This window comes from Dromiciops gliroides, chromosome 2, assembly GCF_019393635.1.
Source record: "Dromiciops gliroides isolate mDroGli1 chromosome 2, mDroGli1.pri, whole genome shotgun sequence".
Lineage (NCBI taxonomy): Eukaryota > Metazoa > Chordata > Mammalia > Microbiotheria > Microbiotheriidae > Dromiciops > Dromiciops gliroides.
Genome location: NC_057862.1, coordinates 37,312,220 through 37,328,895, shown reverse-complemented (window position 1 = coordinate 37,328,895; position 16,676 = coordinate 37,312,220). Strand labels below are relative to the sequence as shown.

Here is a 16,676-nt window from a genome sequence, read left to right as displayed (position 1 = left end):
AGCTTAGAGGGCAAACTGCCAGATAGACAACCACCAACAGGACAGCCACAATTTGGCCAAGCCATCCCAGGGCAGGGAACAAGCCCAGGGTGGTGAGGAATCAAAAAACCACAAAGGCCTCAGAGCAGAAAGTCAGTGATCAAGCCCCTACCCTCCAGAACAAAAAGCTTTCAACAGCAGCCCCTCTGCCCCAGGAGCAGACCTCAACTGTATAAGTTTTAAAATAGGCTACATTATGAGGAAGAAACAGAAAAGGACCCTTACCATTGACAGCTTCTATGGCAACAGGGAAGACAACAACACAAACTCAGAGAACAATACTATCAAAATGTCTACATGTGAAGCCTTAAAGGAAAAGATGAATTGATCTCAAGACCAAAATACCTTCTTGGAAGATCTAAGAAAAGCTTTTTTTTTGTAGGGCAATGGGGGTTGAGTGACTTGCCCAGGGTCACACAGCTAGTAAGTAAGAGTTAAGTGTCTGAGGCCAGATTTGAACTCAGGTACTCCTGAATCCAGGACCAGTGCTTTATCCACTTTGCCACCTAGCTGCCCCTCAGAAAAGCTTTTTTTTTATGGGCAATGAGGGTTAAGTGACTTGCCCAGGGTCACACAGCTAGTAAGTGTCAAGTGTCTGAGGCCAGATTTGAACTCAGGTACTCCTGAATCCAGGGTCTGGTGTTTTATCCACTGTGCCACCTAGCTGCCCCCAGAAAAGCTTTTAAAAATCAAATGAGAGAGGTAGAAGAAAAATGGGAAGAGAATTGAGTTACACAAGAAAATTATGAAAAAATAATCAACAGCTTGGAAAAGGAAGCACAAAAAATTGACTGAAGAAAACAATTCCTTAAAAAATACAGTTGTCCAAATGGAAATGTAGGTGCAAAAGTTTACTGAGGAAAATAATGCTTTAAAAATTAGAATTGGGCAGATGGAAACTAATGACTCCATGAGACACCAAGAATCCATCAAGCAGAATCAAAAGTTTGAAAAAATAGAAGAAAATGTGGTATACCTCAGTGGGAAGACAACTGACCTGGAAAATAGTTTCAGGAGGGATAATCTAAGAATTATTGGACTACCTGAAAACCATGATCAAAAAAAGTCTAGACACCACATTCCAGGAAATTATCAAGGTGATAATTGATATTGTAGAGTCCCTCATATTGTAGAATCAGATGCTAAAATCATCATTGCCCTGATATTGTAGAACCAGAGCATAAAATTGTCATTGAAATAATCAAACAATCACCTCCTGAATGACATCCCAAAAGGAAAACTCTAAGGAATATTATGGCCAAATTCCAGAATTATCAGGTGAAGGAGAAAATACTACAAGCAGCAAGAAATATACAATTTAAATATCATGGAGCCACATTCAGGATTACACAGGACCTGGAAGCTTCAATATTAAAGTATTGGAAGGCTTGGATTGCAACCAAGAATCAACTACCCAGAAAAAATGAGCATTATCTTTCAGGGGGAAAGATGGACATTCAATGAAATAGGGGCTTTCAAGGTTTCCTGAAGAAAAGACCAAAAATGAACAAAAAATTTTACCTTCAAATACAAGACTCAAGAGAAGTATAAAAAAGTAAACAGGAAAAAAAGTTATTCAATAAGGTTTAACCTTTTATAGCCCTACACAGGAAGATAATACTTTTAACACTCAAGAACTGTATCTCTATTTGGGCAGATAAAGGGAGTATACATAGAGGGTATAGATATAAATTGCCTTTGATGTGATGATATAAAGAAAATTGAGGGGTGAACAAAAAGAGTATATGGTGAGGGGCAGCTAGGTGGCGCAGTGGATAAAGCACTGGCCCTGGATTTAGGAGTACCTGAGTTCAAATCCGGCCTCAGACACTTGACACATACTAGCTGTATGACTCTGGGAAAGTCACTTAACCCCCATTGCCCTGCAAAAAAAAAAAAAAAAAGAATATATGGTGAGAAGTGGAAAGGGGACTGTAATGGGGTTAATTGTATCATATGAAGAGGTACAAAAGAATCTATTATAATAGAGAGAAAGAAGGGAGAGGTAAACATTGTTTCAACCTTACTCTCATCAGATTTGGTTCAAAGAGAGAATCACATATACACTCATTTGTATAAAGAAATTTAGCTGACCCTTTAGGGAAGTATAATGTCAAGGTGAAAAGGGGAGGCACTGATACAATGAAGAACCGAAGCAGGGGAGGAAATGGTAAAGAAAAGGGGGGGGCTGATAAAAAGTTGGCCAGATTGGGGGAGGCAGTGATCAGAAGCAAAATGCTGATGAGCATGAATAGGTTGAAAGAAGAAAACTATAAAGTAGGATTGAGGGAAATAGACAGTAATCATAACTGTGAATGTGAATGGGATGAACTCACCCATAAAAATGGAAGTGAATAGCAGAGTGGATTAAAAAACAGATTCCTACAATATGTTGTTTACAAGAAACACATTTGAAGCAGAAAGATACACACATAGTAGTGGTAAAATGTTGGAGCAGAATATACTATGCTTCAGCTGAAGTAAAAAAAAAAACAGGGGTAGCAATCCTTGTCTCAGACAAAGGAAATGGAAAATTAGATCTAATTAAAAGAGATAAGGAAGGAAACTACATCTTAATAAAAGGTACCATAGACAATGAAGTAATATGAATACTAAACATATCTGTACCAAGTGATGCATCCAAATTCTTAGAGGAGAAGTTAAGTGAGTTACTAGAGGAAATAGACTGCAAAACTCTACTAGTGAGGGATCTTAAGCTTCCCCTCTCAGAACTATTTAAATCTAACCACAAAAGAAAGAAGTTAAAGAGGTGCATAGAATTTTAGAAAAGTTAACTATGTTAGACCTTGGGAGAAAATTGAATGAGTACATGGCACATACATAAAAATTGACCAGGTAATAGGGCACAAAAAACTCACAGTCCATTGTAGATAGGCATAAATAATAAATGCATCCTTTTCAGATCATGATGCAACAAAAATTGCATGTAATAAAGAGCCATGGAAAGATAGACTGAAATTTAACTGGAAACTCAATAATCTGAGTGGGTCAAACAACAAATCATAGAAACAATCAATAACTTCATCGAAGAGAATGACAACAATGATTCAACAAACCAAAACTTATGGGATGCAGCCAAAGCAGTTCTTAGGTGAAATTTTATATTGCTAAATGCTTACATGAAGAAAATAGAGAAAAAGGAGATCAATGCATGCAACTAAAAAATCTAGAAAAAGAACAAATTTTAAAGCCCCAACAAAATACTAAATTTAAAATCCTGAAAATCAAAGGAGAGATTAATAAAATTGAAAGTGAGAAAACTATAGAATTAATCCATAAGACTAAGAGCTGGTTTTATGAAAAAATCAATAAAATAGATAAATTTAGTTAAGAAGAAAATCAAATTAAAAATATTAAAAATGAAAGGGATGAATTCACCACTAACGAAGTGGAAATTAAATCAATAATTAGAAACTGTTTTGCCTAACTATATGGCAATAAATTTGACAATCTAAACAATATGGATGAATATTTACAAAAACATATATTGCCCAGTATCACAGCTAATAAGTGACTGAGGTGAGATTTGGACTAAAGTCCTCATGAATCCAGAGCTAGTACTCTATCCACTGCACCACCTAGCTGCCTTCCCTTCAATTTTTTTTTCAAAAAGGAAACATTTGTCAGACTAAATTGTGCTAGACAACTGTAATACATAAGAAAAAAGGACTTAGATGGATATGAATGAAGTGTACATGAAATCCAAGAAAGGTGGTTACTGACAAGGCTGTTACACTTACACATTATCATTTTGGAGGAAGCAGTTTTTGAATAAGGGTTTTAAAGAATGAGCAAGACCTTAATAGGACACAATGGAGTGGAGAGAGCACGCCAGACACTGAGAACTCTAACTAAAAATGGAACATTTTGCCTTGGACAGCCATCCAGTCTGGCTGTAGTGTAGATTATCTGCAGGGAGGAAGCATGAGAAGGTAGATTGGAGCCTTACTATGATCAGCTTTGATTTGCAGACTAAGAAACTTGGCTTTACTCTGTAGGTAATTTAGAGTTGCTGAATGTAACCTCCTTTTCAAAGTAAGGACAGTTGTGGTTTGGGTTATGTTTCCTTGGGACCTAGCATCATACCTCCCATATCACTGGACCTTAATTTCAATCAATCCATTAATAAACATTTATGAAGTGCCTACTATGTGCCAGGTACAGTGTTAAATACTGAGGGTACTATACCAAAAAAAAAAAAAAACCCTTCCTGCCTTCAACAAGCTTTTGTTCATATGGAGGAAATCAGATACACCTAAATCAGTACAGAAATGATAGTTAATGCAGAATAAATGGAAAATAGCCTTAAAAGAAAAGATACAAGGATGAGGTTCCAAAATGTCTAATAGGCAATTGATGATGTGGGACTAGAACTCAGAAAAGATACTAGAATTAGATATATTGATCCAAGAATCATCAGGATAAAAATAATAAAAATCCACAGAAGCCAATATGATTTCCAAGTGAGAGATCATAGAGAGAAACATAAGGGCAAAGAAGGTCCATGTTTTGGGGAACACTAATAGTCGATATGATATAATGAAGACCCAGCAAGGTAGACTAAAAAGGAATGGCCATATATGTAGGAGAAGGAACTTTTTTGTAACAACAAAGAACATTTTCAAAAATAAACAAAGACACAAACAACAACAAAAAAAAATAATGAAATAGACACATAGGATAATTCTATCTGCCATCAGGGCAGTGTGTTTAAAACGACAATAATGGGGGTGGGGGGTGGCTAGATAGCACAGTGGATAAAGCACCGGCCCTGGATTCAGGAGTACCTGAGTTCAAATCCAGCCTTGGACACTTGACACTTACTAGCTGTGTGACCCTGGGCAAGTCACTTAACCCCCATTGCCCCACAAAAAAAAAACGACAAAAAAACCCGACAATAATGGGAGCAGTTAGGTGGTGCCGTGGATAAAATACTGGCCCTGTATTCAGGAGGACTGGAGTTCAAATCCAGACTCAGACACTGGACACTTACTAACAGTATGACTCTGGGCAAGTCACTTAACCCTCATTGCCCCACGCCCCCACAAAAATCACAATGACATGAAAACATATCAAAAATGTGGCAATGAGCAGTAGTAAGGTCACATGTTCCAAGCCCCTCTTCTCCCTAGACAGTTGCTCTGGACGCCTACATGCTACATTCAGATGGTCTAAGTATGTTGAGAAGGAAAAAGCAAGTTTGACTGCTGTATAAGAAGACTGAGAATGAAAAATTTTATATAACTTGACTTGAAAGTCAATACAGACTGTTATAAAAAGTCTTGGGAAATATTAAGAGTAATGTGTTCCTAAGTGTGATCATTAAAATCTGGTAGTGTATTAGCTGGAAATGATGAATCCCATAATATGAATTGCTTGGAATAAATAGCCCTTGTATAAAATATAATAACTAATAGAAATTAGAAATTGATGTTCTACATGATACCATTTGGGAAATAGATCTGGGTATGATAGAATTTATTCTGGTCTCATTTTACATGAAATTTATCATTATTATCTATATTATTAGTAGTAGTATTATGATGTATGGTTCAGGAAGCTTGTAAGCTGTGTGACATTAAACCATTACACCATGTATATGATTTATAATGTGATAAAGAAAAGTACCTAGAATTCATTTAATAATTCATTGTTTTAGAAACATTGTTAGATAAGTTTGTTCTTTCATTATTTTGGGTTATGGATGTAATTGTTAAAATGCTGATGTAAATATGTTATAAAAAAACAAGAAAAACTTTAGACATGAAGGAGATGGATATGTGTTTTCTGTGAAGTCAGCATAGCAAAGAATCCTTTAAGGTGTCCCCATCCAAAAAGGGTAGAATTCTTGCATTTGTGGCAGATTGGTAGCTGAGTTAGGATGTCAATGTTCTACAATTTCAGATCTAGCCCCATGCTTAGATTAAAGTGGAATTATTGGATTTTAGTTAAGAACTAGAAATTGCAAAGGAAAAGATGTTTATGTCTAATTACTTTTTTTTTTGGTGAGGCAATTGGGGCTAAGTGACTTGCCCAGGGTCACACAGCTAGTAAGTGTTAAGTGTCTGAGGCCGGATTTGAACTCAGGTATTCCTGACTCCAGGGCCAGTGCTCTATCCACTGCATCACCTAGGTGCCCCTTCTAATTAATTTTTCCACTTTTTTTTTTAATTTTAGCAGGGCAATGGGGGTTAAGTGACTTGCCCAGGGTCACACAGCTAGTAAGTGTCTGAGGCATGATTTGAACTCAGGTCCTCCTGAATCCAGGGCCGGTGCTTTATCCACTGCGCCACCTAGCTGCCCCCTTCTAATTAATTTTTAAAAATCAGTATTTTGGGGGCAGCTAGGTGGCACAGTGGATAGAGTGCCAGCCTTGTATTCAGGAGGACCTGAGTTCAAATCCAGACTCAGACACTTAACCTTTACTTGCTGTGTGACCCTGGGCAAGTCACTTAACCCCAATTTCCTCATCAAAAAAAAATCAGTATTTAACCAGATTTGATCTACTTGTAAGATTAGATAAAAATCTAGTTAATTATGGTTAATTATGTGCACTGACCTTTCAAGATAATCTGTTGGAACCATATATTTCATCTAACACTATATAGATATATATGGTAAATATATATGTGTATATAAACACATACATATATATTTCTTTGTATAAACTGAGACTATTATATAAGAACTAAAAAGTTACTTTGTCCTGTTAAAAATGATAATTGTTTAACTCCTTCTATGAATGCTCTTGAAGGTTTATACCTGGGGGAAAGTGGCTATGACCTGCCAACATTAGATCAAATTCCATAGGATTTTATTTTTGCCTAGGCCAAAGCCAGCCATTCAACTAGAATCATATATTTTAGGTCCAGCACACTTTAAACCAACCTAATGATAAGAGGTGTGAATTCAAACTCTTTGTAAAATGTTATATGCATTTCTTTTTCTATTTTATTTTTTTCAGTAAATACTCCTTTATTTAAAGTTTTGGTTCCCAAGTTTTTTTCTCTTTCCCCTCTTTCCCTCATACCTCCCTAAAGCAGTAAGAAATATGGGTTATATATGTGCAATTATATAAAACACTGCCACATTCGTCATTTTGTATAAGAAATTTGGAATAAGAAAGCTTGAATAAAAGGAAAAAATGAAAATAAGTGAGAAATAGCATGCTTCAGTCAGTGTTCAATCAATATCAGTTCTTTCTTTGAAGTTGGATTTCAGACAAAGCAAAGACAAAAGTTGACCTAGTTAAAAGAGGCAAAGAAGGAAAATGTATCTTGCTGTAAGGTAACATGGACAATGAACTCATATCAATAGTTCATATATATGCTCCAAATGGTATAGCATCTAAATTTTTGAAGGAAATGTTGAATGAGTTACAGGAGGAAATAGATAATAAAACTATGCTCGTTGGGGAACTTAATCTTCCCCTCTTAGAACTGGATAACTCTAACAACAACAACAAAAAATAAACAAGAAAGAAGTTAAGGAAATGAATAAAATTCTGTAAATGTTAGTTATAATAGATCTCTGGAGAAAACTGAAAGGGGATTGAAAGGAATATGCCTTTTTTCTCAGCAGGACATGGGACCTGCACACAAACTGACAACATATTAGGGTATAAAAAATTGACATTCAGATGCAGAAAAGCAAAAATAGTAAATACAACCTTTTCATATCATAATGCAAAAAAAATACGTTCAATAATGGACAAGGAAAGAGACATTGAAAATCCATTGGAAATTACATACGATTCTAAAAATAAATGGGTCAAAGAACAAATCACAGAAACACAGTGATTTCATTAAAGAAAATGAAAATGAAGTGAAAACATATCAAAATTTATGGGGTGCAGTCAAAGTGATGCTTAGAGGAAAATTTATATTCCTAACTGTTTACATCAATAAGGTTTACATACATTTCTATGAATATATCTATATTGGGAATTAGAAGCTGAATAATTAGGTTACGTCATTGCCTGGAAAGTCTCAAAGAGAGGTAATGGAGGCAGGGGATTGAGAATTGATCCTGCTCTTTGAGGAAATAGAGGAAAAGATTATAGGGAGCTGGGGATTGTCACCATTTGTAAAAAAAATTTATTTTATGAATGATAATCTTTTTTTCTTTTGAAGTGCCAAGCGTAGATGGGACGTGGACAAACTAAAATTAAAATGTTAGCATCACCAATTATACATCTGGATTTGATTTAATTTGGTTTTAAATCTGTCCTGAAGGAAATTAGAATGTGGTCTGAGTGTGTTCTCCTATCAGGATAATTGTGGAAAATCAGAACCTAATATAAAAGACATTTGACATTTGGTATTAACAAATTTATTAGTTGTGTGACATCAAGAAAGATACTTTATATCTGTTTACCTCAGTTTACTATTCTGTAAGGGGATAATGACAGCACACACTTCTCAGGATTGTTGTAGGGATCACATGATTGTATAATGTTTAACACAGTGCCTGGTACAGAGCAAGTACTATATTAATGTTAACTATTATTATTATTTCTTTAATTAGATATAATTGTTTAATACTTGATAACTTTCTATGGGGTTTTAGAAGTGACCGTTACCCAATGCCAATGGTGATGAAGTGAATGATTTTCTCTAGATGTGATTTGGAAACACATTCAACAAAATTGAGGCCACCTGATTGGTAATGCATTTCTTTCAAGTTTCAACTGGATAATATCATTTATGGTATGGTTATGTTTCTACTTTTTCTTACTGTGAAATTTGGAAAACTATTGTATCAGATGCTATTAGAAAAGCCATATCTGTTATAATCCCAATGTTGTTAGATCATGAAATATACTGTTAAAAGAAGGTAAAAAATGTTTGAAAACTGTTATGTTATTTTATCACTCCTGCTAATTTTGTTCTAAAGTTCCTTACTTTAAGAACTTATAAATTTCCAAACTTTTCCATATTTAAGAGGAAGTTTCACCTAAAATTAACTGGCTATCACTTATGAAACAATGAGATTTTTAACCAAGTTATTTAGATTTGTTTTCATAATGTTAAAATCTATCAAGTATTTACATAGGTAATTCTAAAAGGGACATTAATGTATGGGAAACAGTATAAAGAAAAGACCTTGTAAAATCTCCTTTGCAAACTTACAAGGTTCCTTGGAACTATCTGGTTATAAATTCTTATCAACCCTATGCAAGGGATTGCTATGTTGTCCATTGTCCATGATCAGCAGTGTACCCAGCAGGCTAAGCAAACCTTGCTCTTAGCTTCTCCTTTTATCCTTCCAATCCCACATTTCATTCCCGTATGGCAAAGTAGTTAAAATATTGGCCTTGGAGGAATGTTTGGTTTCACTTCTTGGCTGTATAACCTTGGATATGTCACTTACCATCTTAGTATCCCCAGAAAACACTAGCAAAATATTTCAGAGAAAATGCCAATGTGCCTAAGTAGACTATGTTTACCAATAAGAGCTCATACCCTGATGGAATCACACATATCATTCTTTAGAATGACATAGCATATAATTAGCATGATCATAGGAGGGTTCTGTGGCAGAAGAAGCCTCCTAAGCAGTAAAAAGACATGGGTTCAAATCCTGCTCTGACACTTCCTGCTTGCACATAATTGTGTAAGTCACTGAACCACTCAGGACCTTGGTTTTTGCAGTTGAAAAATGAGGTGAATAATGCTTGCACTACTGACCTCATAGGATTCTCATGTGAATGAAAGGCAATGATCTCTGTAAAGAGCTTAGTAAACCATAAAATGCTAAGGAGAGTCATGGGATCATAGGTCTAGAGCTGGATGGGAAACTGGGAGTCATTGAGTCCAAGAGCTTTGTTTGACATATGAGCAACTGAAGCCCTAATTAGGGCAAATGATTTGACCAGGATCACATAAGGAATTATCAGCAGGGTGCTGAAAATCAAAATATTTAGCAAAAGGACTTAAGAGTTGGTAAAGATTCATGTTTCTTGCTAAGATTAGTTCACATCCACTTTTTGAAGATGAGGTCATCTTGTCTTCAGCGTGAATGATTAACTGGAAGTACCATTAGATTGTGAGTCAGAAGAGCTGAGTCAGCTTGTATGCCCTATGACATACAGGGTAATCTCAGGTTAATCATGTCACTACTGTGTACCTCACATTCTCCCTCTCTCCAGTCATAATTATCACAACAATAGCTAGCATTCATAGAGCCCTGTAGAAATGCCCAAAGTGCTTACATATTAGCTCATTTGAGTCTCACAACAACCGTGGAACTTATGAGCTTTTATTATCCCTATTTTATAGCTATGAAAACTGAGGATGAGAGGGGTGAAGTGGCTTTCCAAGGACCATGCAATGATTAAGTATCTGAGATTGATTTCAAATTAATTCCTCCTGAACCCACATGTAGCCCTCTATTCATTAAATTCCTGTATTTTCCTAAATCCTAAAATTTTGTGATCCCTCAATCCAAGGAACAGTCAAGGGATTAACTCTATTGAGCACTTAGGAGAAGTGAGCTACTCTACATAAAATCCAAGAGTTTCATCAATTCTCTCAAATCTAAGCCTAAATTGGCAAATATCTCAAAACTAATTTGTCCCATGCTATACTACCCACTGAGGGGACCAGAAGGCAGAATAATATGTCCTTGTTCAAAAGGAGTTAATATTTGAGTTAAGGGGAAATCTGCTTACTTTGGAAAAGCCAACATTTAAAAAATAAGACAAAGCAATGCCAAGGCATCCGATCAATTCAATTCACAATAAGTTAATGAAATCCACCAAGCATTTATTTAGTGCTCACAATGAGCCAAGTCCTGTGCTAAGCTACAGTAATAGAGAGAATAATGAATTAGTTCTCCTTCTCAAAAAGCTTACTGGAGAAGGGTTAAGCTAGAATGTGTATCCCAGACCATAAGTAGAAAAGAACTGGGACAAAGGAAAAGGAAGCTTGTTTTTGATTGGCAGAGGCTTCATTGAATGAATTGTTTGATCCTACCTGTCTAACCATTGTAGAGGCTAGGCCATAGCACCAAAAGAATCAGTGTAAGTTATTGACCTAATTGGCTTTCTCACTTAACTTTGGCCAGCTGTCCTCCCTATTCTCTGCAGAATGGCCTGGGAAGGCTCTGTGCTGATAACTATTTTACTTCACCACATCTGTAAACATTCTCCAACATGTGATATCCAAGCCAACATTAAGACATTTCTCCATATAACTAAAAAGTCTGTATGACCTGGAAGCAGTTCAGAGGCCTACTGGGAACAGAATATCACCCTCGACCTTATTTGAGAGCCAAGATATTGCAAGATGTACTCCTTGAGTACATGGTATATGGATGTGTGTGTGTGTGCTAATGTGTAGGGGACCTTGCTAGGATATGAGAGCCTCTGGAATAATAATCCTGATGCTGAAACTCAGCAAACAACCACAGAATACACAAACATCCCTGGCCTTACCTGTGCCCATGGTGCATTAAGAACCTGAATGTTTTCATTTAACAAGTTCATCAGATAAATAAATTTCTCATCATTGTACTTGAATGGATCACGGAAGAGGATAGAGCAGATCACATTGCATGGGGGACAACCAAGGACAAAGGTGGAATCAGTGGGCTGACCTAATGTGGAGAAAAGTCATGAAAGGGGAGAAAAACAGCATTAATAGAAATGTTTCCAATAGTGTAGGAATATCTCTTCTTCCCATAACTGAATATGGCATTTAATTCCTCTAAGGCTAGTGAATGTTCTTCTGCTGGACAGTTTCCTTTACCACTTATAAGGAAACAAGATAATCTTATGATACCTGAGCATGAGAAGAAAGAAGGGAATTTTCTGACCCAACAGAGTGATTTCCTGTTCAGAGAAACAAGGCAGACACTTTGAAAAGGATTGCCAAAGCAAGTAGGGTCTAGGACAGGGGATGTGTGAGCAGTTGAACCTTCTATGCCCAGAAGGAAAGAACTGGAAACCAACCCTTTGTTTTCCTGAGCTCCTCTACTAGGCACTGGGCTTCTTATTGAACTCTCTCTTCCATGCTTCTCTTTCCCATTCCAACGTTCCTTAGGTGCAGGAGGGAAAACCTCTGGATTTGTTTCCACCTCTCTCCATCACTGAAACCAATCCCTAGATAAAGGAGAAGAAAAGAACTTTGGTCATTCTAATATTGGAGGCTAGAGGAGTGCATAGTGTGTGGGATTTCTGGCTAAATTCCTTGATCAAGTTTAATTTTATCCAATTCAACCCAAAATGTAATGTAGCATGGTAGGTATCAGGTCCCTACCACATGAAGGCCTTGTGCTGAGTGCTGGCAACAGAACAATAAAAAGGAAACCAGTCAATATGCGGCATAGGGGTACATTATACTAGATAGATTCTTCCATACATTTTGTTTTTCTATGACTCTTGTGAGTAAACTAAAGTTACCTTGTCCTTTGATTACATCATCAAATATTGGGATGTTTCCACTCTCCAGAAAAACATCTCCATGATCAATTAGAGCTTCCTTCATAATGTTATATCCATATAGCACCACAACAGGCTTGGTTCCAAAATAAAGACCATAGATAGGGCCATATTTTTCAGCCAGCTGAAAAACTGTGAAAAGCTGTCAAAAGAATGCCAAAGAATAGGAAGAGGATCGGTGTGATCTTTAGAAAGTTGGAATTTACCCCCCATAACTACCTCATGATGCATTATACACATGTACAAATGTGTCTACCTATGCACAAAAGAGACCATATACTGTTAATGAATTCTGGGTATAGAAAGGCATAAGCTGTAGGACAACAAAGTATTATTATTATTCCTTTTAGTTTTACTCCTTGGGAATCCCTTTCATTTTATGGCACAGTATTGTTCTCAGATAGAGGTTCCCTTTGTGCTCCATTGGCACTGCACTAGTGTAAAGAGATTGCAAAAAGGGCCTGGGATCAATGTTGGGTAGGTGCCCCTTGGAATATTGATAGGAGGACATAGAAAAAAGCCACACAGAATGCAGAGAGGATAGCCATCTCCTAACAAAAGCTATCTCCTCTTATTGCCTCACCTCATTTCTGAAATATTTTTGGTATTTCTTCAGTTATGAATGGTTACCTCCAACTGATCACTTCAAACTGGCCTCTGAATGACCAAATCTGAGGGCCTAATATCAATCCACATTGCACCAGACCTCTTTAGAGCACTTGCCACAGCTGACTGCTCTCTTCTCCCCCCTACTATCTTCTCTCTGGATTTCTCTAAACTTGCTTTCCCTCTGTCTCTCTGTCTCTCTTCCCCTCTTACCTTTGCTGGATCATAGTCCATATTGAACCACATGTCCTGGGCCATTTTCTCTTCTCTTTCTACACTTTCATTCTTGGTCACCTCATAATCAATATGGAGACAACTCCCAGATTTATATATTTTCACTTTCTATCATTCTTGAACATCCATAGGGATCCTACATTAAATAAGTATAAAAGAGAATTCATTATCCTTAGCCTAAAAAGCCACGCTCATCCAAAGTTCCTTATTTCTGGCTAAGATACCATGACATAAGCACGGGTTTGACCATTTTACTCTCCTGATCAACAAACATCAGTGGTTTCCTATTGCCTCTGGGATCAAATGTAACCTTCTTTGGCATTTACACTTCACAATCTGTCTAGAAGCAAAGTTTCGAGTTGTCATTATTCCTCTTCATTTATTCCACAGTTCAGACAGTATTCAGCCATATACCATGATTCTTGCCATTTCTCACACAACACTATCTTCCACCACCTATCTTTTGCAAAGCTTTTGTAGTCCCCATGCCCCAGATGCACTTCTTCCTTGTCTCTAACTTGGAATTCCCAATTTTCATCAGGTTTAGCTCAAAGGCTTCTTTCTACACCAGGTCTTTTCCTGACCCCTCCCCCAATTGCTAATGACTTCCCTTCCAAATATTACCTTACATTTGTTTTAAACATATTTTAGATGCTTACTGTGCAAATTCTCTCATTTTCCCATTGCCTTACTTCTCCAGTCTGTACTGATAGTAGAACTTTGGGTTCTCACAGGGGTGATTGCTAAACGTCTCTGAGTGCTACAAGGAGTGAACACAAAATTATTGTACCATTTCAGTGGGACATGCACGAATGGGTACATGTGTTTAAGACAACTCACAACTCTTGAACCATTTGGAGTCAGCCCTCACAGAGGTTCATGAATGGGTTGAGTTGGAATGTGGGTCTATTGGTGAGGCAGGCTGCTCTGAGAAAGGCTCACTGGGCGACTATACTGTAAGACTACCTCATTGCTCTCAGTTTTTAGTACCAATGAGATAAAACTTCTGTCAACACACAATGCTTCCATTATTATCAACCACTTTACTGTAAAACCCTGTAGGTTTTGTATAAAATTGAAAACCAATTAAGAACCTGAAGATTTTAATATCTGGAAGTTTAGTGGTGGAAGACATTCATTCAAGCTGCATGGTAATATTTCCTTGACGTTAGGAAGGGCAAGAATATGAAACCCTGGTCTTCCTTAAGTCTTGATTATGTCTATTTTCAGTTTAATACAATAACAAAACTGTTCAGCTATGTCTTTTTTCAGTTCTTCTGTGTTATCATAAAAATTGTATTCAAAAATACTGTGTTTTGAATTTCATCAATTAAAATTTTGTGGAATTGTTTTACTTGTTACAAAACTACCCATATAATGTCCTTGATTTTTTATTTGGCCTACAAAGTCTAAAATATTTATTGTTTCTTCATGTAAAAAGTTTGCTAGCTCTTACCCAAGTTTGCCAAGACTTAGCTTTTGTTGCACACTTAAAAGTGTTTCTTAATTAATTCAACCTAAAATTCCAAACCAAAACAGTTCTCATATGAAACTTAAACTTCACTAAAGTCAAGTGAACTAACATTATTTAAAGCACAATTAATATCAAGCAGCTTTATACATTCCCTGTGATTTCAAAAATAAAGATAAAAGATAAAAGTTAACTCTTCATTCCCAAACACATTAGCTGTGGAGATATTTTTGAGTTCAAACTGTGGTTCCAAGAACAAAGATTGTCTCTACCCTGTATTCAAGTACAAAAAAACCCATATTCCATATTCCACTGGATTTTGCAGTTGAAAATGTGTCACATTCACATCTCTTTCAAAGGACATGAAGTTAACCTGTTATTATCTGTTCTTCATGAAGATAGGGTGGCTCTTTTTAATTATTGTGTCCCTTCCTTGATATTCACTGAACATCTTTGAACTATTATAATAAATTTCCCAAAAGTTGACATGAATGTCATTGGCCTTTAATTTACAGATTATTGCTTTCCTCTTATTAACTTCAATTTGTAATGATTTGAGGCTAGAGGATCTATAAGACATCAAGAAATAATAAAACAGCCAAAATTGCCAAAAAATGAAGGAAGAAAGAAGTAGGTGTGTGGGCAATCAAGAAATGTCTGGAGACCTTTCTCTTATTACTTTCAGTGACATTGGTCTCTTCATGGTCTCCTGCTACATGTCTTGTTCCTGATTCTCAATACCCATTGCTAGATCGTCATACATCTCCTGCCCACTAAGGCTCTTTTCTGGGCCCTTGTTTTTCTTTCCATTCTCTTGGAAGTCTCAAAAATAGCTATTACTCCCTCTAACTAGGTGATCTCACTATACATTGTTTGATTTATGATTTCTTTTTAATCTTTTTTGTATACTTATAATATTATTTTCTCCAATTACATGTAAAAACAATCTTAACATCCATATTTAAAACTTTGTGTTCCAAATTCTCTTCCGTCCTCCCTTCCCAACACCCCTTTAAAGAAGGAAAGCAATTCAATATAAGTTATACATGTGTACTCATACAAAACATTTCCATATTAGTCAGGTTGTGAATGAAAACAGTCAAACTCAAGAAAAATAAAGTAAAAAATGCTTCAGTCTGTATTCTGACACCATCAGTTCTTGCTCTGGGGATGGATAACTTTTTTCATCATAAGTCCTTCCAATTACTCTTAGATCACTGTATTCCTGAGATTAGCCAAGTCATTCATAGCTAATCATATTACAATATTGCTGTTCCTTTATAGACAATACATTTCACTTTCCATCAGTTCATGTAAGGCTTCCGAGGTTTTTCTGAGAGCATCTTGCTCTCCATTTCTTATAGCACAATGGTGTTCCATCATAACCACATAACCCAATTCTGCCATTCCCCAATTAATGGGCATCCCCTCAATTTTGAAGTCAATGCCACGAGAAAAGAGAAGCTATGAATATTTCATACATAAAAGCTCTTTAACTTTTTGTTCTGATCTCTTTTTGTAAACTGACCTTGTAATGGTATTGCTACATCAAAGAGTATGCATGGTTTTGTAGCCCTCCATAGTTCCAAATTGCTCTACAGAAAGGCTGAATCAGTTTACCTTGTTTACCAATGCACCAAGAGTACATTAATGCCTCATTTTCCACATATGCCTTACAACATTTGTCATTTTCCTCTGCTTTTCTATTATCTAATCCAATAGGCGGGAGGTAGTATCTCACAATGGTTTTGACTTACATCTTTCTAAACAATAGTGAGTTAGAGCATTTTTTTCATATGGCTGTAGATAGCTTTGATTATTTCATCTGAAGACCATTCATATCTTTTGATCATTTATAAATAA

General features: G+C 36.3%; 1 pseudogene; it reads right to left on the bottom strand.

Moving 5' to 3' along the window:
* The window catches only part of LOC122738218, a 29,953-nt pseudogene that overhangs the window by 8,914 nt on the left and 4,363 nt on the right, over nucleotides 1–16,676 (bottom strand).